This window comes from Gallus gallus, chromosome 7, assembly GCF_016699485.2.
Source record: "Gallus gallus isolate bGalGal1 chromosome 7, bGalGal1.mat.broiler.GRCg7b, whole genome shotgun sequence".
Lineage (NCBI taxonomy): Eukaryota > Metazoa > Chordata > Aves > Galliformes > Phasianidae > Gallus > Gallus gallus.
The window spans coordinates 11,334,368-11,359,376 of NC_052538.1; the positions used below are offsets into that span (position 1 = coordinate 11,334,368).

General features: G+C 39.5%; 1 protein-coding gene and 1 long non-coding RNA gene across 5 annotated transcripts in view; one reads left to right on the top strand and one right to left on the bottom strand.

The window, feature by feature from the left end:
- The window catches only part of ALS2 (alsin Rho guanine nucleotide exchange factor ALS2), a 216,372-nt gene that overhangs the window by 171,334 nt on the left and 20,029 nt on the right, over positions 1-25,009 (bottom strand). For all 4 annotated transcript variants that reach the window (XM_046943915.1, XM_015289451.4, XM_046943916.1 and 1 more), the window contains exon 2: positions 15,789-15,935. The gene's annotated coding sequence lies outside the window, so the exon portion shown is untranslated. The remainder of the gene's footprint in view (positions 1-15,788; positions 15,936-25,009) is intronic.
- Positions 17,363-19,417, top strand: LOC101747813. Its single transcript, XR_001467435.3, has 3 exons — positions 17,363-17,549; positions 18,083-18,216; positions 19,125-19,417. It is a non-coding gene; the product is annotated as an uncharacterized LOC101747813 (long non-coding RNA).

Consider the following 25,009-nt stretch of genomic DNA (forward strand, 5'->3'; position numbering starts at 1 on the left):
CCCAGTCAAGGAATAAGTGTGGTACAATTCCAAGTAGTTCAGATAAAGCATCATTGATTCATTCTCAGTTCCTACACAGCACAGCACTGCAACTCATTCAAACAGTGGCAATGCTGCACAGAGGCAGAGGTTGGGACTGGGGCCAGGAACAGTTGGCTAAAATCACAACAGACTAAAAAGGTAACTGACTTTATTATGGTTCTCTATTGAGATCTTACGGGCTTATCTGTAGGTACTTCAAAAGCACTTCAAAATCAAAAGATTTATTGATTAGAGCCTGTTAGCTCATCAGCAGCAGGGAGATGGGACAGACAGATGCTGTTATCTTTTCATATGTTATTGCTGCAGGATCACATAACTCCTTGGTACCCATACCCAACATCCAGAACAAACCTGATAACCACACTGACTAGCAGAACCACCAAGAGGTATCTCTTCAAACTATCTTGGACCTGGGAACTCAACATAACAGACAGGCTTCTGTGTGCAGGTTAGTGACATTTAAAAGGTAACTAAAAAAATTCCTAAGGTTTTTTTTTTAATAATTAAAGAATAATGCAGATGGTTCTGGAGTTATTGGGGGGTTGAAAAAAAACACTGTATTATAAAGGAGCTAAAAAGGGAAAGTGAACACTTACACATTTCTTCCCAGTTGAGCAGAATTGAAACAGTAGATCCTTTTCTCAAATAGCAGGATTCACAGGAATTGGAATCCAAACCAGTTTCCATTAAAATCAGTGAAGAGATAGCAGCAGTTCATAAACTCTCACTTCCATGCACTCCAGACATAACAAACGAAGACATATTAAGAGAGCAGAGTCTGTATTCTGAATACATCAGTGTTCCCTAGATTTCGGATGTAGGCTTCATCTTTTAATGCTATAGGGAGCAGCCACAAGGCTTGGATACATAAGTGACTGATAAACTTCTAAGCTATTCAGATGCAATATTTTGCTTGGAGACAGCCTTTAATTGGAATCACACTTTACATCTTTTTACCCTGTACAGCATCCAAACCAGTTTTTGTTAAGTTTCTCAAACTGCACACACTCACGTAATCCCATCCCCAGTGGCACAGCCAAACATGAACAACTCTGCAGCAGATGCTCACATTTCTGCTCTTTTTAGGAGTGATTACCGTAGATTTTGGAAAGTGTTTAAAATGTGAACAATAATGTTAAAGGAAGAAATAAGTATTTACACTTTTCCAAATTGCTTAACAAAAGCCTGATTTGCAGCCTGTTAGGATTTTTCTTTATCTTCTCTTCAAAATTTCTGCATTAAAAGAAAAGGAAAGTGGGGCATTATAGTTTGTTCCTCTTCGGTGTCTGAGGGACTGGAATGGACTGAGCTTTTAAAAAGTTCCATTTGTCCTCCAATAGTTTGTAAATACTTATCTGTACATTTGCAACCTGTTTTCCTCTCCCACACAATCGGTCTTCATCAATTTCTACCAACGGAATTAACATCATATGCTCCCCTGCCCTAAGCTATGTATATCTTTACTTGCAATCTATCCATTCCAAGGTGCATGAGGGATCCACTATTGTTTCACAAATAATCCCAAATTTATTGAAAGATAAAAAAGGACCTGGCTGCTGTTCCTGAAAAATCTTGCTTTCTCCTTGTACCACCATCTCTCTGCAACAAACTACATCAACAAATCCACCTACATATTGCTCAAATCTTTTCAAATGGAAAACATGATATTAAACTAAATGAAAATGAATACGTTTTGGGGAGGACCATTATACATTATCACTGAGCAGGTGAGAAAGTTTTTTTTTTTTCTAACCCTGCGCAGTCTAATTGTGGAACTTAATGACAAAAGATATGGATGCCTAAAATGCAAGTTCAAAAAAATAAAAATAAAAATTGACAAGCCCAGGAAAGATTAAGGACTATCAAACCTACAGAACCCCCTCAGCTGTTCCTTGGCAAGGACTGGAAGAATATCCCATTCCTAAGCATACCTTACTGACCACAGACACAAAACACTGGCCTGAAGGGACCTTTGGTCTACACCAAGTAAGGTCATTCCCATTCAAGCAGCTGCCCTGTCCCAACTGAGGCTAGGCTTAATTTCCCTTCAAAGGAAAGCCAGTCTGTGACAACACTGCAGAACTACTGAAGATCAGAAGTTTTTGTTCCAAATCAAGGGTTTCTTATATGCTGCTGTTAAAGTAATGGAAAGACCATATAAACTAGACAGCATGAGGAAAATTCCCAGTACAATGTGCCTCTCCCCACATCTGCCTCAGGCTTTTAAAACTCATTTCCATAGTAATTTCCTTCTCAACTTGACATTGCTTTGCTCCTAGTTCAATGAATACCTCCCCTGTTTGGAGAAATTCCTGCTAGGATACAGGATGTGAAGGCTTAATACAGTTTGCATTCAAATTACATTTCTATGCCTTCCTCGAGATACATAGTTTTAAATTCCAAAGTCCTGGTCAACACCTTAAAGAAAAACAAAATCACTGAGGCAAAACCCCACTTCCTGGAATACAGCATGAATTCTCAATTAGATTATAACTTAACTTGTGCCTGTGCACATTAAGAGAGTGAATAAGGAGCTTCTCATGCTCCACACGAGAACCAATCCCAATTGCTCTCCCTGAGCGCAGACTGTTGAAACCCAACCATGTCAGTTTGTTCATGAATTCATGAACCAGCATCATTCAGATGTCATTAAATACATCAGGATGCATGTAGATTCTTGCAGCCAGACCCATGATCTGTTATCTTACAAGACTGTATAAGCTCCCAGTGGTGGACAAGCAAGTAAGGCCACAAAATTTCAACTTAAAAAATCTGATTTTCTCTGATCTCCCACAGATGCTGCATGTCTGCTTCAGACTCACAAATTACTTTCTTTTAGGACAGAATTATTTTTTTCCAAAGGAGCCTGAAGACACAGGAAAGCTCGCAGAAAATGATAGAAGTCAAGAAATGTCTGGCAGGAAGAAAGCCAAAGTACCTGTTCAGACATTGACAAGAGACCAGGGCTGCTATCTGGAGCCCAAGTGCCTCCTGTACAGGAGTCTTACGGGTATCCACTGCTCATCGCTCCATTTTGCCACCTCTCAGCAGCACCTGACCCGCAGCTCTGAACCTTCTCAGACATTCCCAGAACGGGTAGAATAGAGTCTCTCTCACAGCAAAAATTATGCCAGCATAAGATCTGGCTTCAGCATACAACAGATGGCAGTCACACTGCTCAGCACACACTTCAAGTTGCTTACAAACATCCAGATCTGAAAAGAAAATGAGGAGCTGTTTGACAGTGCTGAGATTTAAAAAAAAACAAACATAATTTACGATGCTCTTATCCTAAAGCTGTTCTTCAAAACTGCAGAAGTACTTTTTTAAGCAGAACTGTTGAACAAGATTTTTATAATATACTCACTTAGATACAATATACAGGGACATCATAAAAGAAAAATCAGGAAGGCTGGCCTTCCTTTCCTCTAGCCAAATAGTGATGCTCCTTTGCTGCCTGCTGTGGTATTCATTTGCTTCCCGAAGAGCTTATTCAGCTCACTCCACCAGCAAAAAGACAGTCCAGCCAGGAACAAACAAGTAAATAGAAACAAAACTGAAAAACAAACAAACAAACAAAAAAAACAACCTACCCTTCTATTAAAAGATCAATTTTATTGAAATTTGGGTATTTGAATAAGCACAGCTTCCTGACAGGATGAAACACCTTGCTGTTCTACCCTGTGTTTCTATTTAGTTTTCCTTTTCCTGCCTCCTAGAGCACATGGCTGAAAAGTTGCAAAGGCTGCTATGGCTCAGCACAGGCCCAGGAATTAGTCAAACTACACAGAAAATCCAAGGGGCATTAAAACTTAAAGAAGACTATTGAGGACTTCGTTAGGACTATCACAATTAACATCTCTCATATTCTGATTGAGACATCCCATTCCATTTTCTGTGGAGGCTATTTCCACGCAAGACAGAAGGTCACAGCGGTAAGAACTATATATACTTTTCCCCTGCAAAATAGCATGCATATTTGTCCTGAACTTCACATATTCCTGAAGAATGACAAAGCTTGTAAGGACATCGCATACAAGGAAGCATTGATTTGATGGCCACTGCTGTGATTGTTGGTTGGGACTACGGGTCACAGGGAATGTCTCCAGAGTATACCTGAACTCCTGGTTTTGCCTGTGTGCGGCAGTGTTCAGCAGGAAGCACTGCTGCAACGCAGCATATTTAAAAAAACATCTCACGAGGAAACATTCCTCCTCCACACAGGCATCTGGAGTTCAGTGCCTTTTTTCCATAGTTGATTCAGTGGCAGGATAAGTCTCTTAGTTGGACATGCTGACCTGTCTTTTAAATGCTGTTCTTATGTATGCCATACCCCATTCTTCATTGCTAGATACAAATACATGAAAAGACAGAAAGTTGAAGTAAGAAGACTTCTTAATGCAAACAGCTTTTTTCCTCCTATCCCTTCTTCCATGGACTCAGAACTTGATGTGTTAAAGGCAGAACACAGAAAGGTCAGTTTTGTGGGCTTTAACACTTTTGTAGCTGGGATAGCTTGTAAAGTGGTCTTTGGGGGTCATAATTTAAATACGATACACAAAATGTGCTGAACTGAGACAAATCAATGGTCTACTTGGTCCAGGATCTTGTCTCAGATTGGCTAGTGTTGGATTCTTCCTACGAAAGGGAAATAAATGAACAAATTAAGAAATTACGAGCTCTTTGTCAGTAGATTGCCTGTCTTTAAGGAAAATGCCCTTTTAGAACATCAGCTGTTGAAACAGTTGGAAATGGCCTCTGAGCTCAGGGTCCCAAAACTGAACTATGTAATTAATTTCTAAGTACATGCATATTTTTGGGAATACACTTTGTAACTCTGCAAATACTTAAAGTTATGAAAATACAGGGAAACTAAACAGTGCACACTGCTACTCCTTCAGAGCTGCAGACAGCAGCAAAATGCTGGAAAGGTTGTGTAGAGGTATTTGTAAGTTCATCCCTGGGGCTGATCTAGGTGTATGGGATAATGACATTTGTAATGCAGCAATAGCTAGTGGTGTGACTAGAAATATGCCAAGGAAAAGCAGTTAAAGCCACACCCCGTGCTTCTAAGATGAGCAGGGCTGTTTCTTGAGTTCATTACAACACCATAACTGGGCTATATGTCTAAGGTTATACTCTTGTTAGAACACGATCAAGGCCCCAGCCGTACTGCGCATTTTAATCATGCTGTAATTGTACCAGGGGACAACAGCAAGGATAACCATGTCCTAAGATACTGACATTTTTGAGGTGAAGTCAGAGAGAGCAAGAGAATATCCAGAAGTAGAAAAGACAGAATAGATGAAGTGCCTTAGGGGAAAAGACTCACATCTGCCAGGAAGTCAGAATAAGACAGGGCTCGGACAGAAATCCCATGATATATTTGTCAGTGCAGCAGTATGATAGGCTTACTTGCAGGTATAAATTCACTAAGGCTTGCTCTGGTTAAAAATCAACCAAGTAGCATGCCTTGCAGTGGAAGCAAGAGAAGTATGCTCTAAAATAAGAACAGAGGACTAGTGAGACTTCTAAAAGCCTGTATCAGAAGCTTCTTGACCCTTGCTACAACAGTACTGCTCGAGAGAAACACACTTTGATAACTGGCTACTCTCTTAACAGCACTAGATCATCCACTTTATCTTGCCTTTACCCAATAGGTTATCCCCAACATGCTGTGATGTCACTCTTCTCCACAAAACTTGCTGTAAAAACACACTGCTGCAGAAAGCAGTCAAGTCAAATAACATAGCTGCACTTCAAAAGGAAAAAGTAGGGGGGGGGGGGGGGGGGCGAAATACAGAGATAAGGATACACATTATGCAGGCCAACAAGACACTCCTTTGGAAACAGAGGATATTCTTCAGATGTTGGATCAGGCCAAATACGCTTGCTTTTATGGTGCTGAGAGTTTGACAGGTATCTTAATTCACTGTCACCTCTGTTGACCAGGTACTTTTTCATTAACAGCTCTTCTTTATTTATGTATTTATCCTCACTCTCACAGCCAAAGGTTCCATTATTTATCAGGTTGAGATAAAAGCCAGATTTCAGGGTTCAATAAGAATAATAAATAGAGCTAATACATGACCAAACTGCAGCCTTGAGATTATCTCTAAGTTTCAAAATATACAAAGCATCAAATAGGAAGGAGTAACAGCACCCGATATGCCTTCATGTAGCTTTTAATGTAGTACCCACACTAGGCAGCTAAACAAAGAAATAAATCCAAGAAGTTACATTATTTTTTTGATGTTAAATACACAAAAATGCATGTAAGGGATGCTGGGTGACAGAGCATATGTCAGCAGAAACTTCAGTGTAACCATGTTCCAGAAGCAAATGCTGACTTCGGAAGCCCAGGATTCCCAAAACTGGGAAAGCATCCCAACATGAGGCTCTTCTCTCAAATCCAGTGTCACTACTACTCTTTTTCTACAAGTCCATTACTGACCTAAAAGTCCTCTTAGTGAACACCAAATACAGCCATTCTTACCCAGTGTAGCAACTGTTATCTGTATTTTAAAATATATTCACTCCACTGAACTTGCTTTCACAAGAGAACAACACAAGAAAGGTGTAAAACTGCATGTATGAGACAATTTGGGGCACTTGAAACCTTGGGTTCATATTTTTCAACATATACCAAAAGCAACGAAGTCACTGGCAAGAAGAGTTACCTACGGGTTACTCAATCCCTAAGAAACATCTGAGATGCAGTGAAACCCCAAAGGAACTCCTGGTCATCTCTGGTGATCCCTGAAGACCAGGAATCAGAAAAGTACTGCCATACAGAAGTAAGCTATATGCAAAGCATCTTGTAAGCTATTTAGCCCGAGACTGAACCAAGAGATTGTTCCCATTCTGAACTGCACCAGAGCAGATTCAGCTTTTGCACTCAAATATAAAGGCTTTCAGACTGTTCATATTTAAAGATGCATCAAAGCACCTTTCTCAGCTGTCCATGTCAAAGTAGGGTAGAGTCTCTGCATTGGATAAACTAGAAAAAAAAAATGTATCAGATTAACAACTCCAAATTTCAGGCTACTTAGCCACAGCTTGCCTGAATGAGCCAGGCCTCTTTGGCAAGTAAAAGCTAAGCAGCATGTCTTGCAACAACACCCTTTCTTGAAGCAATCTGCCACTTAGAAAAGTTTTGCCCATACCTGTACAGCGTACGACTGGCCACATTAGAGGAGGTAAAAGAAGTATATAAGAAAGTCCAGAAATTAAAAGCAAAACGTTATTAAAAATTAAGAGCTACCCTGACACACACAAGAATACAATTGCTGGATAGGTTAGAAACAGACAATCCTCCTTAAACCTAGGGGCAGAGGAAAAGAAAAAAATTCCTGCCTGCAGCAGAGCTGCAACTAGTTTGTGTTGGTTAGAGTAGTCTGCAGCCTCCTTTATCGTGAATGTTGAGGTGTGGCTCATGTAGCCAGCACGCCCTAACATGCAATGCACATCTAGATTTGAGTATGCTCTTATCAGATCTAAATAGAGCTCTGCTTGCAGGGACCCGTAGTCTCTGAAGGCCATATCTCCTTATAAAAAGACAGAGGGCCACAGGGCACATCACAGAACTCCGCAGATTGCATGTGGCCTCTCCCATGGTTAGTTAGCGATATAACATACTGCCAGAAGAGATCAGATTTGAAATCTGGGCTGCCAAGGCAACAACGACTGAAATCTTACGAAGACAGATTCTCAGTTTAGGCAAAGCATAGAAATAAAACACCTGACATAAGCAGCTTCTCCAGCAGGTACACTGCACGCTTGTTCTTTCTCCCCCTAAAAACTCTTAAACTAATAGCCATGTCTTTCATTTAAATCAATATTGACACAGTACCAAAAAAGAAAAAAAAGGAAAAAAAGCAAGGAAAAATATCTGCATTTCATTTCATTCTCAAAAGCAAAATAAGATGTTAATAGCCATTTGGTCATCTCTTTTCACAACAGTGTTGGATGCAACTAGTTCAGAATACTTGAGACTGGTAACAACCAGTCCTCTGGGTTGTTTTTGCATCTCAGCTGCTGGCTCCCAGAGTCAACAGGCCCAACACTTCAGCAGAACAACTGGCAGAACTCTGTTATGTTTTTTGATTTTGTTTTTTTCCAAACAAATTTCTGAAGAGTTAAACTACATTTTACGTTGATAGCATGACAGCTTTCAGGATGCATTACTTGAGATGGTATGAGGCTGCATACTTGTTTCGTGAATAAGAAAATTGAAATACCTAGGAAAAGCTCAGTTTTTGGCTTTCTTAGCAATCACTGTTCAATAGTTCAGTGCTTTTTCTCTTTAAAATGCAAAATTTGGAAACTGTTGCTCCTCTCACTTATTTGAAAAGGCAATGAATTTCCCCAATATATCTAGCACTGATGTGACTCTTGAACCACAGGCCACACTCAGAAGATGAGAACTTGCAAACTGAAAACAAAGAGCATTCTTGCATGTGTACTTCATCTCTACCTTTTCCTTGCATTTACAGAATTGCAGAACTGTTTGAGTTGGAAGGGACTCCCAAAGATCATTTAGTCCAGCCCCCTTCATTGAACAGGGTCTCCTACACTAGATCACGTTGTTCAGAGTCTGGTGCAGCCTGACCTTGAATGTCTCTAAGGACGAGGCATTCAGCACCTCTCTGGGCAACCCGTTTCAGTGCCTCACCACCCTTATCATAAAAAACTTTTTCCTTATATCCCCTTAAATAATCCCTTGTCCTATCTTCTGACCAATTCAGTTTCTCTACTTCTCTTGTCTGTGCTTCACAGAGCTTCAGAAGAGAAACACTAGGAGTATGTTGCTCTGCCTGCATCTGTGACACAGGCCACAGTATTTTAGTCTTCACTTGTCCTTTTCCTTCTGTCATGACTGTCATCCACAGCTGCCTGTCTGCTCAGGCCAACTTGTAACCTCAAAGGAATAATTTCCATTTAGTTAAGGACTTGCACTCTCAGAAAAGCTCTGCACCAACTAAACAAGACAATTGATAGTTACTTTTTAAAACTATTTTGACATATTAAGAGAAAGGAACACACAGAAAGCATGATAGAAAAACAGTAGTATAATGCACATTAGCAGTCAGTAAATCTACAGTGCCTCTTAAGAAATCAAAAAGAAAAACATATTTAAAAGGTTTTCTTCATTCCACCATAACTGCAATGTGAAATATATATCAAAGATCAAACATTTGAAGCATTGCCCTTATTATTTTAGGCCTTGAATCTACATACACACAATTCCTGATCAACTTTATATTGATTTGCATTCATTTACCAGTAAGACAGCCTCATCAGTAGACACCTCTGATTTAAGTAAAAATCTGTACTACTACTTACTAGTCAAAGATAGCTGAAGGAGAAGAGAAAAACCTGTGTAAAGAAGCCCACCACACAATTAAATGGGACCACACATATCTATGTCACAGAGGCAGCATAAGTGATTTTTTCCCCAATTTCTAAGATTAGAAATTCTAAATCGAACAACTAGCATATGTTCCTAGTTAAAATCTGGTGGGCTATCCTAGCTGGCAACTGCTATTCCAGCATTGCACAAGGATGAGAAATTAAGTTATATTTGTCAGGTTCCTGACATCAATAAAAATATAAAGACACCGCTCAGAGCTATCGTGCACTCTGACTTCGCCAAATCCAATCTCAAAATACAAAGGAACAACAGGAACAAAGCCATTTGGAAACTATTTTTTTTTCCAAGAAGCCAGTTAAGGACATGAGTCACAAAAAACATTGACTACTATCTTCATTTCATTTACCTCTCTTACTCCAGAAGCCCTTTGTTACGCATCCAAGCCAAAGACCAGCGGCCATGAGAACTTGTTGGCTCCCTCCCTACATGATCTCATTTCTGGGCCAGAAGGTACAGCTAAGCAACACCAGATGGCCACTGGAGGCTATCCAGACACACATCAAGGTGGTTTCACCGGATCCCCAACATGCAATCAAGAATTTGCTCTGGAAGGGGGGAAAGGCAGAAACAAGAGGGAAGAATGTTGGAATGGAGGTCCACTACAAGAAGGTCAATTAGTCTACAAGAAAAGATTGCCTTTTCCTAATATATTAGTCATACTAACTTAATTATAAAACTAAAAAGTTTCCAACTACTAACCACTAAAGCTCAGTCCTCAGCAAATAGCCTATGATTGCAAACACACCAGATAGTCCAGTATTCTAAGTAATGGAAGATCCCATTAACACATGTTAATTCGAACTTTTTCTATAGCAAGTAAGTTTTTTTGGAACTGAAGCCTTGACTCAGAGTCTCCATACAAGAGTATCAGGCTGTGCACCTAATAGTTTGCAAGTATTGAGTCCAGTAAGGCAGGAGTTGATTTCTAGATGCCAGTAATCAACAGTAAATATCCAACACTTGACACTGCATGCAGCTATCCAGTAGAATATGAGACAGAACAATTATATTTAAAAGCACAGGAAAAATGTGGTGTTCATCATCATTCCTCAAAAGGATGCTATGAAAATGCCTTTCTATACGCCACTATAAATCCACTACTGCGTCCATTGTTCAAATTTTATAGAAGATACCATGATTTGCACTTCTGTTTAACTAAGACTAACTGAATTTCCTTTAAATTGCTATGATTGGCCATCTATTAAGACTAATAATTGTAAAAATACAATGGCTGCTCTGAAAGTAATGCCTACTATTTTATTATGTTGGCCTGCAATGTCAGAGGTGCGTGTTGGTGGTATAGCAGTAGAGGTTAAACCTTCCCACCAATATTCCATTACATGTTGTTGCTGTGCAACAGGTGGCATTAGAAGGGCAGTCTGATGAAATGGTGTCTGACATGGGAGTGCAGATGAAGCAAAGGTGTCTCTGAATTCCTCCATGTGGAAAACATGGTACTCACTGACATTCATCAGGGCTTGCTGAACGTCTACAGTGACCAAACAGTGGATGTGAGTACAGTGAGGTGGTGGATATTGTGTTTCAGCAGTGGCAACAGCAATGTGAAAGACAAGCCACATTCCAGATGGCCACGCATATCTGTAACACCACAAAATTAAATGTCTCATTCAGCTCATCCACACAAATCAGCCAATAGTAGTGACTATGCTGAAAAATAATGTTTTGTAACTAAGAATTTCCTCTATCAGACAGTGTTATCATGCTTTTTGTAGCTGTTGTTTCTTCTATGGAAATAAATAGGAGGCATTACTTTCATAGTGACTGATGTATAAACAGCAAATGCCTGCAAAAATGAAGATTAGTTAGTTGGCTATCAATAAGGATTATCAATGTAGAAAATAAAAATTATCTTACACCCATATATATTCATTTTTAATAGCTTTCTTTGAATTATTGGCTTTTGCTTTTCCTGTTTAGAAGTGTATCTATTCCATGCAGCATTTCATTATTTTCCCCACTGTGACTTTTCCACTGAAGATGGTGAACTATGTACCCAAAATAACATCCCAGCATTACATCGCCTGCCACCTACGGATGTAAAGAAAGATTCACCATGCCAGGAAAGCAGAGCTGGTGCTAAAGCTCCTATCAGCCATGATGTCCTCCCAGACAGCATTTCCAAGGCTCTCCTTGTAGGGATTGTGTAAGGTGACCTCCTGGAAGAGCAAAGACACTTCTGTATGTTTGTTCTTTGAAAAGAATCTATAATTACTGCTTTTAAGCCATGGAGACTAACGAGGTATTTTTAGTAGGAGTCCTGGGAATTTTAGGAACTGCTTTTATTTTTTATTTGTGAGCAGAGGAAGGGGGTGTGGGGATTCATTTCTTTTAGCTCGCAAGCACCAGATACTACTGGAAAAGAAGGACAAAAGCAAGAGCAATAGAACTCCTTTATATGTCCTAGATATACACCTTTATATAATCCCATACATCTATCAGCACAGAAACAAAAGGGCAAGTCTGTCCTGGTTTTGTTTTTTTTCCAGAGTGTAAGACAAAGGCATTTCAGCCTCCAGCTTCAGCCCAGTGCTGGGCCCCCTTCCTGTCAGAGCTGCCTGATCAACAGATCGCACACCATCTTGCACGCAGTGAGCCCCTCCACTGGCCTTTTGCTACAGGCCACAAGGAGCCAGGTAACATGCTGCGTGCTTTTGGCACAGAAGAGCATTGCTTGACAAGCAGGAAACCTGGAAATCAGTGGGGCAGCAGCCCCACATAATGGATGAAGTCTGATGGAAACTGCCACATTCCCTACAAGCTGTGTAGAATTCTGGCATATTAGCACACCTAATGGGCACACTGAGCACACACCTAATGCTTGGTATGAAAGGCTTGTCAAATCTTGGTAAGAATGCTAAGACTTCACTGAGGAAAAATAACAGGAAAAAAAGATCAGTGGTAAAACTAAACTCCAAAGATTTTCCATAACAAAATTGCAGGCAGTGAAGCCACCATGTTCCCTGCAGCAGGCAGTTGTTTTGTTACATGCCTGTAAATATATGTTATTGTCAATCAGCAACTAGATGTCAGGCTCACATCCAAAAGCAATGGTCTGTCAGTACCCACTATGGAAGTTGCTCCTATCTCAAAAAGAAAATAAAAAAACATCCTGTGTGTTCACACAGGATGTTTAGAGAAGTGAGAGAAAGACACTGAAAATTCAAATGAGAGATCCTATTTTGTAGACTACTTTTATTTGTACGTATATTCAGAAGTTGCACTCCTATGCATTGTAGATGAAAATATTCTATACCTGAGCTTTGGAACGGAGCACTCAAGCTATGATGCAGAACAGCGTTTTGGTAGTCCTTGCAGCTTACACCAAAAAAGACCAAAACTAAATCCTAGAGAAAACCAGTGCTCCTGAAAACACCTAACAAGCTGGATTTCTGTATGTGCTACATACAGATCATCCAACCCTTTTCAGCTTTGTTCTTCTCTAATTACCAGATGAAAATAGAAACAATTATTTTAAGTGGCTCAAGCATATGAGTAGCCCCTCTCTAGAAATGTTTCTGCTCTGATGACAGAGATTGCTAATGCTGCTTGGTTTTAAGGTTTCTAGACTGTTTAAGCAGCATTTCAGTAGGCAGCCTCATCACAGTTCCTGATGCTGTTTGCCTGTCATTCATGGAGTCTTTACACAACAGCCATTCCCGTTCACTTCAGTCCAGGTGAAGATAAAAACTATCAATCCAAAGATTATTTTTTAATAGCTCTTGAATGCTTCAATGGCTGCCTTGAAAAATAAATGCATAGGACCCAGTCAACATTTTTCTGACTGAGACAGAATCCCTGCTCATACAGGCACTTCTACTAATGTCTGCATAGCAAGCTCACTTGTCCCAAGCAAAAAAAAAAGATCAGAGCTATTGAGGGACTGGGGACACTGTACCGTAATGACTGTCAAAACGGCTCTGGAATTTGTCAGCTGTAAACTACGTATTCCCTTCCTCTGCAGCAAACTTTGAAGGAGGCAGCAGCTAGTTTATAATCTGCTCCGCTCTTCCTGCCATGCACCTCTGCTAGTCATTGCGAATCATCTTCTGAGACACAAGTTACACCGCTTCCAAAAACATTAAGCAGTGAGCTCATTTATGGGAAAAGAGTAAGTCTCGTCTCAAGGAAGGGTCATCACGTACGCAAAGCCATGTCCACTAGTGACAAACACAAGCAACAAAACATAGAACTTGCATCTCAGAGAGCTTTTTGCTCATAGGAGTAAACAGCAAGCAAACAGAATTCAGTGCCACACAATACAGCTAGTGGCTACTGATGCAGCAATGCAGTCAATACCCAACGTAGGAGAGAAAATTATTTTAGATCAACATATAAATATTTGGTTGTAATACATTATCTTCCAAGTTAAAACTTGCTATTGTTATAAAACTGTATTACAAAAATAGTCTAAAAAAACGTAAGAAATAAAAGCCCTCCCAGCAATACTTATGCAGCACAACACCTGTGAAAAACATTCATTTTAGCAAGAGACAAGGTAAGGTTTAAAATAATTCTCTCATGTGAACTGGGAAAATATTCTAGCATAGTGAAAGGGATACCTTTAACAGTAAGAAACGTCATCTGTGTGACATTTTAAAAGCATTTGAGTTCAAACTGCACAGTTATTTCTTCTAAAAATAAATGTTCAGTGATGCTTATTTGCTGAAGTAATGCCTCTGCTAGCTTTTAAAGTATTAGGAATTATTACCGAACATTGGTAAACTTTTATTAAAATGATTAAGAATGAATGTTATTTTGCACACAGCGTTAGTACCACAGCATGTTGACTGCCATGATCAAGAAGAAACACATCTTTGCTGGATATCCAGACACAGAAGTTAAGGTTTCCTAAAACTACCAAAATATTTTAAAAGCATAGCAATAAGCTACAAGAGGGTGTACCTTATTAAATTACTGGGATGTAATTCCAAGTAGGAAAACTACTATGGACTGCTGTGGAATTGAATTGTATTAAGCCTCTGATGTTCTGAAAGGCAAGAGTAAAAGCAAAATACTTTCTCCAGTCACTTGGTAAGACACCTTTGTGTAAGGTACAGTTTAATGTAGTTATGTTCAAGTCCTATGCCTGCATTCCTAGTGACAGTGAGGCTTGGTAAAGTATCTGAGAGAAACAATCCTGAGAAAAATATTAAAATCAAATAGATAGCAAAACAGGATTAACGGAGTTTCTCCAACTGTCCTTTAAAACTTCAATGGACAACATAAACAGAAATTTCTCAAAGGCTTAAAGTAAATGATGAATTTTCCATAGAAAAAGCATGGAACACACTAATAATAGAAAAACTGTTGCTTGCACATAAAAAAAATTTCATGTGTCTAATCCAAAACTGGAACTCTGCAATCAACCATTAACACTATTTTTCTCTTTCCACAAGTGTTCCTATGTTCCCAGTTCAACAGACTTAGTATCTCACTCCTTCAATCCTTTTAAGCACAATTATTAAAAAAACCCACAAATATTCTCCCTAAAAACATAGAAAGCAAACATTATAGATCAGGAACAGCTAGAAGACATGTAAGACAGAATTTAAATGCTTATTTTCTCATCAAGTAATTTATTCTCTAAATCAAAGCGATAATGACCATTTTGGGAGAGCAAGAAAATGACTTCGTTTCCAGTACTTATTACTAACTCAGCCCACACCTTTCACTCCAAGTTACCACAAACTCTGCAACCGAAGACCATCAAAAACCTGTGAGCTCTGCTTCAACACAGAATGTAGATATCTTCAATTTCAACCCCCTGGGCAAACTGCTGGTCACCATGAACTCCATAGAAAAACTGCCACTAGTGCAAGAAAGTGAGAAGTTCACTCCAGGAAGCCCATGGGAGTCATTCTGACACCAGTTACCTCTGCATCAGCTCCTCTATGAAATGCTCTTTTTTCAGCAACATTAGCCCTAACCAATATTCACTTACCTGTGGGACTGAAATACTTCAGCTCTTATGACTCTCTCTGGTGAGTTCTCTTAACAGTATATGTTAACAATTCATTTTGCACATATTCTGTTCAGGCTACACGGGTAACTTTATTAGTGTCTGCACCTCAGGATGACACTGAACCTCTCAAGGACACTTCTGTCATGCAGCGTTCTTGCTTCATCTAAGCAGATATTTTCCTCGCAAACAAGTGCCCACTCTTGTGCGGTCTCTCCTCTTTCATCTCCCCTTCAGAGAAGAGTCAAACTGAAGTGGGTTCTCTCACTTACTACGAGCATTATCCCATCCTTCCTAGAACTAAGGTGAGACATTCACGTTATCGCATTTTACCTTTCTGTAGGCTTGCCTGCAGATCTCAGTCACATCAGCCCACGGCCAGATGTCCAGTACTGCACAGAAGGTGAGACTTCAGAGGGGGCCCGCCCATACTTTCTCTGTAGGAAGAGGTCACTCAGCTCCTTCAGGACTCAAACCCGTCTGCAAAAACAATAATGTTGCCATTTGTGAAAATGAAAAAACCTTTCCTGCAATGGTCCCAACCCTCAAGAGTCTTCAGTGTTGTATGTTAGAAGTTACAGAGAGTGGACAGATAGTACTTCCTGCCTTCATCTGTTTATTTAGGATCAGATCCATCCCTAAGACAGTGATTTCACGCTTGGAATGGTCTGCTTATAGATGAGTAATCATACAGAAGTGAAGGCAGAAAGGAATCTGCTTTTTTAATGTCAAAATATAAAAAAAGCAGCGATGAAGACAAGCAACGTGTCAATATTTTAACTGGGGGGAAAAAAAAACAACACATTTGACAAGGAATAACAGACTAGAGTCAACAGTTTAAAGCAACTGTCCTGCAAGTTTGTCAGCCCAAGTAAAGATTTTCTTCCAAGCGGGAAAAGAAAGTATTTTCGTTTTCATTTATATAATCTAAATATTCAGAAACAGACTGTACTGAAGAACAGCAGTTTCACTTGTTTCTTTTTTCATCTTTTCATTTTCACCAAGAGATTCACAGAGGATTTAAGAAGATTTTTAAAAAACAAGTAAGAGTCATCAGGTCACACATACCAAACTGCCCTCTTATTTAAAAAATGTAAATGTTACTGGTTTACAAGACAGTCTTTATATTTATTGTTATAGGACAATCAGCTACAGGGCCCTCTAGTATTTTAGAGCAAAAGAACATACAATTTTTAGCAGCCGTTCTCTGGAGGAAAATTTCAAGGTGACCAGAACTATCCTTCATATGGATAAAAATATGCTTATAATTAGAACAGACTTCTTATATGATCATTTTGCATTTCTCATTCATGTTGGCAGACTGCAGAACAGTTACAGCCACTTGAAAAGACACAAAATGATAATTGATGTTATTTTAATTTCACATTATAAAGAAACAACATACACAATCCTACTTAGAATTAAAAAGCTACACCGTCTCCTTCTGGAAGTCTGAGAGACTGTGTGGAGCTGTTCATTAGTAAGAAACTAAAACCACACACAAAGTTCACAAGTTATTCTTGGGTTTCATAGCAGCACTTGAAGATTATCACAAAAGATGCAACAAATGAGGTTATGCAAGAATTTGAGATCTAAGGAAGTCTTGGATGAAAAGGGTAAGGGCATGCGCTGGACTATGGAACGTCATGTGAAGATTGGCCATCGAGAGTTTTCAGTCATTTCCAGGGGAGCTTGTGACTGTGACCCTGCTCTTGGTGCAGCTGGTATTCACAGCCAGTATTTTAACTATGGAGACTGACTGTCTAAGTACACTCAGGCAGCCACTAACAAGAATCAGCTGGAGACAGCTGCTTTTTCTCAGCTGATAACCAAATCTCCTGGTTGTCTCCCAGCACAGAAACATAGAAGACACACCCTGTTTACCCACCCCCACCCTCCCCCACACTGCCTGCATACACAGGAGACAGGGAGCCGATCCCCAACATAGTTCCGCTGCACAGTTTTTATTCCATCAGTGTGAAGTTAGTCAGGTCCTGACCACTCTCATCCTCGAGCATATCATCACACAGCTGCCCCTGCAACTGCTTCAGTAAAGCAGACTAAGATCTACATGGAGCCTCATCCTGTCTTCAGGTATTATTTGCATAATGCTGTGCGTGCTATCCCCTTTCTAGAAAAAACAGATGAAATTCCTGTTTCCAGGGCTGTCAGTCTAGCCTGCTTTTTAAAACAGTAATCATACTAATAAAACTCTCTCTACATTAGAGACATAGAGGAACTATACAAGAACCTGATTAAGACACACTCAGTTGCATTGTGGGAGACTCCAAATTACTGTTTGAAACTAGTCAGTGGTCACAGATATTCACGTGAAACTTCTTTGACTTAAAAAATTAGTAATATGGTATAAGCCATTATCTCCTTATAAAATGTGCTACAAAGTAATACACAAAACGTTTATGGGAAAACATAAGTACATATTGCATTAAGGGGGTGGGGAATTAGCAGACATGGAGAAGAGCCTGAAGGCCCCAAAGCTTATCTGTTCTCCCTCCTCCCAGTCATTTTGGCCAGCCTAGTAAGAGACACTGCTTCTCCCTACAAGTTTTTCCTTGCTGAAATGGGGAGCTATATTTTCTGCAAGAATGCTCTGGTCATTCTTCCAGATACTCCCCTTTGCAGTTTGTACAGATTAAACCATGTCTTGTGATTCTGGAGAAGATGAAACTCCCAGTGAACTTGTAATGGACAGCCCTGAAGACACATGCAGTAACCACTGAGTCTCATCCAAGAGAGCAGGGTAGGTTTTTTTGTTTTGGTTTGGTTTGGGTTTTTTGTTTTAAATAAAACTTGTGGATCAGCATCTAGCCAGATTAAACAGAAATTAAGAAGGCCAGGCAGGATAAAAGAGATTAAGGTATAGCTTTAAATAGGAATGCTTGCCCTGGGACATCTGTATTATCCTAGACAAAGTCAGAAGATGGAAACAAGCCAACTTTTTGTGGATGTTAAAAAGGAGACAGAGCATCGATAGTCACCGTTTAGGCTACTTGCCTTCTCTGTCTTGGGCTTGCTTTACACGCTTAAAATTACGTATGTTTATGTGTGTATACACACATTTTACACAGAAGTATATATAATGAAGCTTTGGGAATCAAGCATATAAATATTACTTTGGTTTTGTAGCAGATTTTCCAATATCCTAGTCATTATATTATAGGACAGAATTATCAGGCCAAGAAAGGAATATTTTGCTCTCACTGTTCTGCTCTTTCCTTCCCTGAAGCATCACTTAATCTCCTGAATTACTAAATTAAAGGCTGTTCAGTGATAGTGGGAAGATTGCTGCTATTAGACACTGTTAAGTCTGGATCTTCAATAAAGTCTTACTGGAAAGGGCTCCAAAACATGAGAGCATAAACTGAGAAGTATCAGGATTCCATATCCAACACAATCCTCTTATAAAGAGATGCAAACAAGAAAGCCTCATATCTAAGCTGTCAGTAAAACACCTCAAACTTGAGCAATGCTTGAAAAAAAACCGTTAAGGAAAATATCTAGCAAAAGTAGTTGTTTCTTTCCCCACACCATTCCACCCACTTTAATTATCATTACTCTGAACTGTAGGACCTTCTAACAAAGCAAATGATTGAGTGACAGCTGAAGAGGCGGTCGCTTATTTATTTATACATTTAATTTTTATTACAGGAAGTTCCTGGAATGTAGGCCAGTCATTTCAATCTAACAAAAAACAGTGAGTAAATAGCTACTGGAAGAATTCTCGGGATTTATGAAAGCAATTGTTGTTTGCCAGGAGCTAGATTACAAAGGAGACCATCCCCGATGCAATGGCAGGAAAATATGATGAAGACTCCAGGCATTCAAGCCAACGTTTAAGTCTGTTCTTTTGCAATCAAAAATCAGTGACTGCAGTCAAAATCACTGTCGTGGACTTGCATGTTGCACAAACATCCATAAAATTACTCATGTGGTTAAGTAGTCCCACATGGTTCAGTGGGTCTCATTACATAAGTGCTATCAGGGGTCTTAGGTCAGGGTACCGCATTCCTTAAACCAGACAGATTCCCATTGAAGTGATTAGGAGCACTTCATTTCTAGAATAGAAAGAATTCCACAGGTATTTGTTTGAAGTGTGAGACAAATTTACTTTAGCTCTGTTTCCACCTTTCTGAAATGTCTGCAGGAAAAAGCTATTTGAGTGCATGAGTATTACTGACCAAAGGAAACATCAGACACATTCACAGGTATTTGCAGCAGAAGTTTGTATACTCAGCTACTACCACAGGTCTGTTACCTGACCAAATCACAATGAAGCAACGATTCCAACTTCTGTCTCACACACCCACACCTGCTGACTCCCAGGGGCATGTGGGATTTTCTTTTTTTAATATCTATGAGCAAATCGTTGCCCTTCCGTAACTGCAGAACTGGAAGGTGGGCTACGTTCAATGCTAAGTAAATCACTGGGTTTGAGCAGTGAGCAAGAGCTGCAAAAGTGAAACACAATAAATTAAGCAGACATCTTGCTCAATCAGCAACATAGGATTGAACCCTCAGTGCTATTCACTACAAATGGATCTATTGGATCATGGGTCATTAGTTCAACTACCTCTAACAAGTGCAACCAAATAGGAATGTTATTAAACATTTATCTTCAGAGGCAGATTTACTGGAAAGGATAAGGAGGTTGTAGAGACACTCCATTAGTATTGCCTATTTCAGCATGCATTCCTGGCATAAGTACCTTTCATTCATAAAAATATCTCAGGAACCCAAAGTATCCTGCAGACATCTGCCTTTACATGCTGGGGACGGCACCCTGGCACTCCCCTCCCCCACCAAGGCACTGACCGCTCATTTGCAATACACATCATTTGTTAACCTCTTGCTGCCTTCCTATTCCACACTTCCCAGACAAGGACAGACAAAGGCCATTAGAAGAGAAGAACAAATTACCATTTTGGCGATAGAGGAGAACCAATCTTATTAACTACTGCTGAAATCGCTACTGCTTTACTAAGAAAGAGGGTAATTAGACACAAAATCAGCCCCTCCTTTCCCTTGGATGTCAGTTCAGATTCTTAGAAATTTGTACCTTGGCCCACGTGACATAAAACAGTACGGAATTAATTAAGCAGAAGGAAAGAGCAGTTTTTGTCACCCTGGCCTATTGTTTCAATCTTTGCAGACACAAACATTTGTCAGTGAATTGGTTTACACACATCCATATTTGTGCTTTCCTCCCAAGAATTCAAAACAATTTTTCATTTAAAGGTCAAAATCCAGGAAAAAAAGAAACCAAAAAAAAATCATACAAGGAAGGATGGGTTGGGAGGATTTTGTTGCAGGTTCCAAGCAAGGAGGGTGTAGCCAAAGGCTGAGAGCAGCTCGCTACTAGCTTTGATTTGTGTTTATTCGAATGTTTTCCTCATTGCCCTTGGAAGGCTTTGTTCTGATTTGAAAAGCTGTATTAGTCTTTCTAGGTTTGAAGATATGGAAGGAAGGAGCTTATAATATTTTCACATTCTCTGCAGTACTGATATTCTAGAATCGGAAATCTCAGTCATAAAGTGAGTGTCTTTCAGGTTAAAATACATCTCAATCTGCCTTAACTGATACATGAATTATGACATCAATAATTACTTTTTTTACAAAACATTTGTGACAACCATGACAAGCTCAGCACTCACAACTACACATCTAGTCTCTAGAGAGTCAGCCTAGCTCCTGATCTGATGAAAGGGGCAGGAGCAAGAACCTGAAGAAGCCCTATCTTTCAAGAGACGTTGCAGATCTTTTTGCCTCCCTTTAAATGGACCGAGATTCAAGCAAGATAGGTTCTTTCATTGCAAAAGCTTCAGTGCAGTTGTAAGTAGTCACAGAAATACAAACTGCAGCTTAACCACCCTAGTGGTATGAAGGATAGCTTGCTGAAAAGTAAAACCAACCAAACCAACAAACTCATAACTCTAGAATCAGTTCTTGACATTAGCAAAAAGGCAGCATATTTCACTGCTGAAAAGTGCAATTTTATGGAAGGGTGTTGGCTCTTATCAACTGCCATGCCCTTGCTAGCTCTTAAAAGTAGAGCAAATGTTAGAAAACTTTTATGACTGAGCGGGGAAAGGCAGGAGATAGACTATAAAAAAGGTATGGGAAAAAGTTAGCACAGAGCCAAAACAACCTTGCAGCTGCATTACATTATCCCGGTGGGAAGTTGCCAGGCTGGCAGCAAAGTTAAGCTCTATGTTCATAAAAGTGAAGCACTGATACCACCAGCTACAACTTGCATTATGTGAGCTTCCCACACGTCTGTGCCAATCCAGCTCAGTCCTGATCTTCAACAATCATACCGTACCAGCCTTGGGTCAGATTCATGCAAAGCCTGCCAGGCAGTCTGTACACCCAAACTGTGCAGTGATTTACAAGTAGGCTTCTTTAATGCACCATGATAGATACTGAGGATTGTTAAATGTAAGCAACAGCTCACAGGATAGGTACTTCTCCGCAAGTTGCTACCCATCCTATCTCAATCTAATCATAACAGCTAAAATCTGTAACCCTAATGAGCTCCGATGTTATTGAAGCTAATTATTTTACAGTATCACAAATGTACACGGTACTTTTAAAAATATAGAATTGACACTATCTTTTTGAGGTGGGAGAATTTACATTAATCCAGGAGAAAAACTTTGGAAAGATAATTTGTGGAAATAACCGCGGTAAGAAAAAACATCTTGGAAAAGTTTCACAAGGAAAAGCAGGACCAAGGAGAAGTAGGATGGTTAAATACCGAAAGGATAGACTATGCATACAGTAAAACAAGGCAAAAGGCCCAAAGTTTTTATTTCGGTCCTTAGCTTAGCATGCAAGCTGAATACTCTCCATCACCTGTATCTCTGTGGCCACCCATGAGACCTTTCAACACTGTCCAAATCTACTGCTTCCAGATTGCCACCATTTGTGGAGACCTTCCACGCTGATGTTAAAGTGGAGCCATAGAGCAAAAGACATAACTCAGAACACCACAGAAATTCAACCAATCTACTTCTAGCCCTTCACTGTTTCACAGGGACAGATGCCACGTCGCTGGTTTACTGCTGTGCAGCTCCTCCAGCTTATACAAACTGAACATCATCACAGGAAGGAACAGACTTCATAATAATACGAAGTTCTATGCCATTTAATTCAAACCACTTTACAAATACCATTTAAAAAATAAAACCTGAGCGACAAAAGCAAATTATAGACAGGACTGCCTCACTTCTAGAGAAATGCAGCTGACATTACACCACAATCCAAAGCCAAGAAAAGGACTGGCTATCAAGCCAGCTTGGAACTACATTCGACAGCTGAAGTTTAATATTTGCAGTTACGAGAACTATTTCTGAAAATATTTCAGGTATTTTATATCATTTGTTGTAAATCATTGATATTCTTCTGACCATATACACAGAAAAATCTGCAGTCTCTGAAGAAAGGAAAGCCTCTGAACTTTACAAACGTGGAGACAGATGAACAAATCTTTGCAACTACCATTTCCATGAGTGTGACGTCCAGTATGTTGTCATACACAGCTTAACTTGCTAACTCAAGAAAAGGGAAGCTTTCAGTTGTAAAAACACAAACTAAAAGTCAGAACAGACATACCTCCGATTATTGAATTATTTGGTAAACAGTGGGTTGGGTGACATTTGCCAACTGAAGAGCAACTGGCATAAAACAGTACTCACAATTTAAGAGATTATGTTTAAGAAACCAGGAGGGTCTTCTGTCACTATCTACATCCTGACCAGGCAATGGTGTGAGCAGACAGGCAGAAATCAGTTTATTCACGGACAGCTGTTCTTTATCAGCTTCATCTGAATGCTCACATAAACAACATGTAGAATTATGATAGACATACACAAAGACAATACCCCAATATTTCACTTACAAACTAAAGTTTTGCTGGTTTGAAATATATTAGCAATAGGTATATATATTTTAATACTAACAGTCTACTCTGTGCTGAGACTAACAAAACTTCAGACCTTATGCAAGGAAACTTAGAGTCAAGGACACACCAAGAACTTCCACACAAATCTATGCTTACAGATCTTACTGCAGAAGCAAGGTTGGAGATGGCAGTCAAATCTAAGAAAACAAAGTTAGATAGGTATTTAGAGGAATGGGAAAGAAGACTAAGGCACTTCCTGCACTGTGCATTCTCTCACAATCATTTAACACTATTGCACAACTGCAGAGTCGCATCTGCAACCAGAACAAAAACATTTAGCACTCTCAGCATGTATTTCAGTGCAAAAAGCAATACAAAACCCAGTGCTATCACCAGTTTATATAATCTAAACACAGTTAATATTCCCACAGAGAAACAAAGTCCAAAGAAATGAATACATCATCTAAAATCCTTGCGCTGACCCATAGTCCCCAGCTTAGTGCTGATCATTGAAATGCCTAGTAAATACGTAGAGTTAACACATCAGTGCTGATGAGAGAGTTAATAACTTCTTAAGTTACAGCGTCACACTGCCTCCAAACTCAGGCAGGCATTGACATTACCTGATGTTTGGTATTTTTCCCACAGCTCTTTACAGTATAAAAGCAGGGTTTTGCTTTGATTAGATTCTTCCAGAGCACAGTTCCATATGAATGGATGCATATTTTAACTAAAGATGACATGGAGTCCCATCTGCTTTGTTGTATTTTTCTGTAAATGCTGATCCTGCTGATCTGTTAAGGGACAAACACAAACATCTTTCTTTACTAAATGTAGTAACTATGGATTACGCCTTCCTAACTTGATCAGTTATAGCTCCATTTCTCTCTTCCAACTGAAAATTTCCATAAAGATGCAGAAATACTCAGATACATAATTTAAAGAGAAGTCTTAAGAACCATTAGGTTTATTTCCAGGCAAAGATGGCTCCCAGTTGTTTTCCTTGCACAGTCATCTTTCCCTAGTTATCTTCAGCATGCATAATAGACACTACTCCTTTCTTTTACTTGATTCTATATGGATGCACTGAATCCTTAAAATGCATCCAGTCACAATACAGTAGTTTTGGGGGAAGAATTTGTCAGAAAAAATGTCATCTGTATTTGCAGTGCTCTATAAATGAAGATATCACCAATCCGATACACTCTAGGTCAACTCTTCTTTTCTTTGGTGGTCACTTTTCAGCAACTGAAATCACAAGGCATAAAGTCAATAGATATTTGAGCTATTTAAATAGCTCAAAGGATAAAGGTCATGCCTCTGATGCAATTTATCTTTACAGGAAGCCACTCAAATCTTGGAAACCACTACCTTGGAGATAGCAGATTCTGGGGGTTGTATAGATAAGAGGTGGGTATATTCAAACTAGAGATAGCTTTTTTACAGAGTGTATTTAAATAGCTTAAAGCAAGGCCTTAGGTTAAAAAAAAAACCACAAACAACTACCATCAATGTATTTTACTCTGAAAAATGTCCATGAAGTCACAGAGAGTTGCTCTATCCCACGCCAGTACCTTCCAAGGGCATCCAGAGCCCAAGAAAGAAAATCAGTGGTTAGATGTTTCAGTTACTG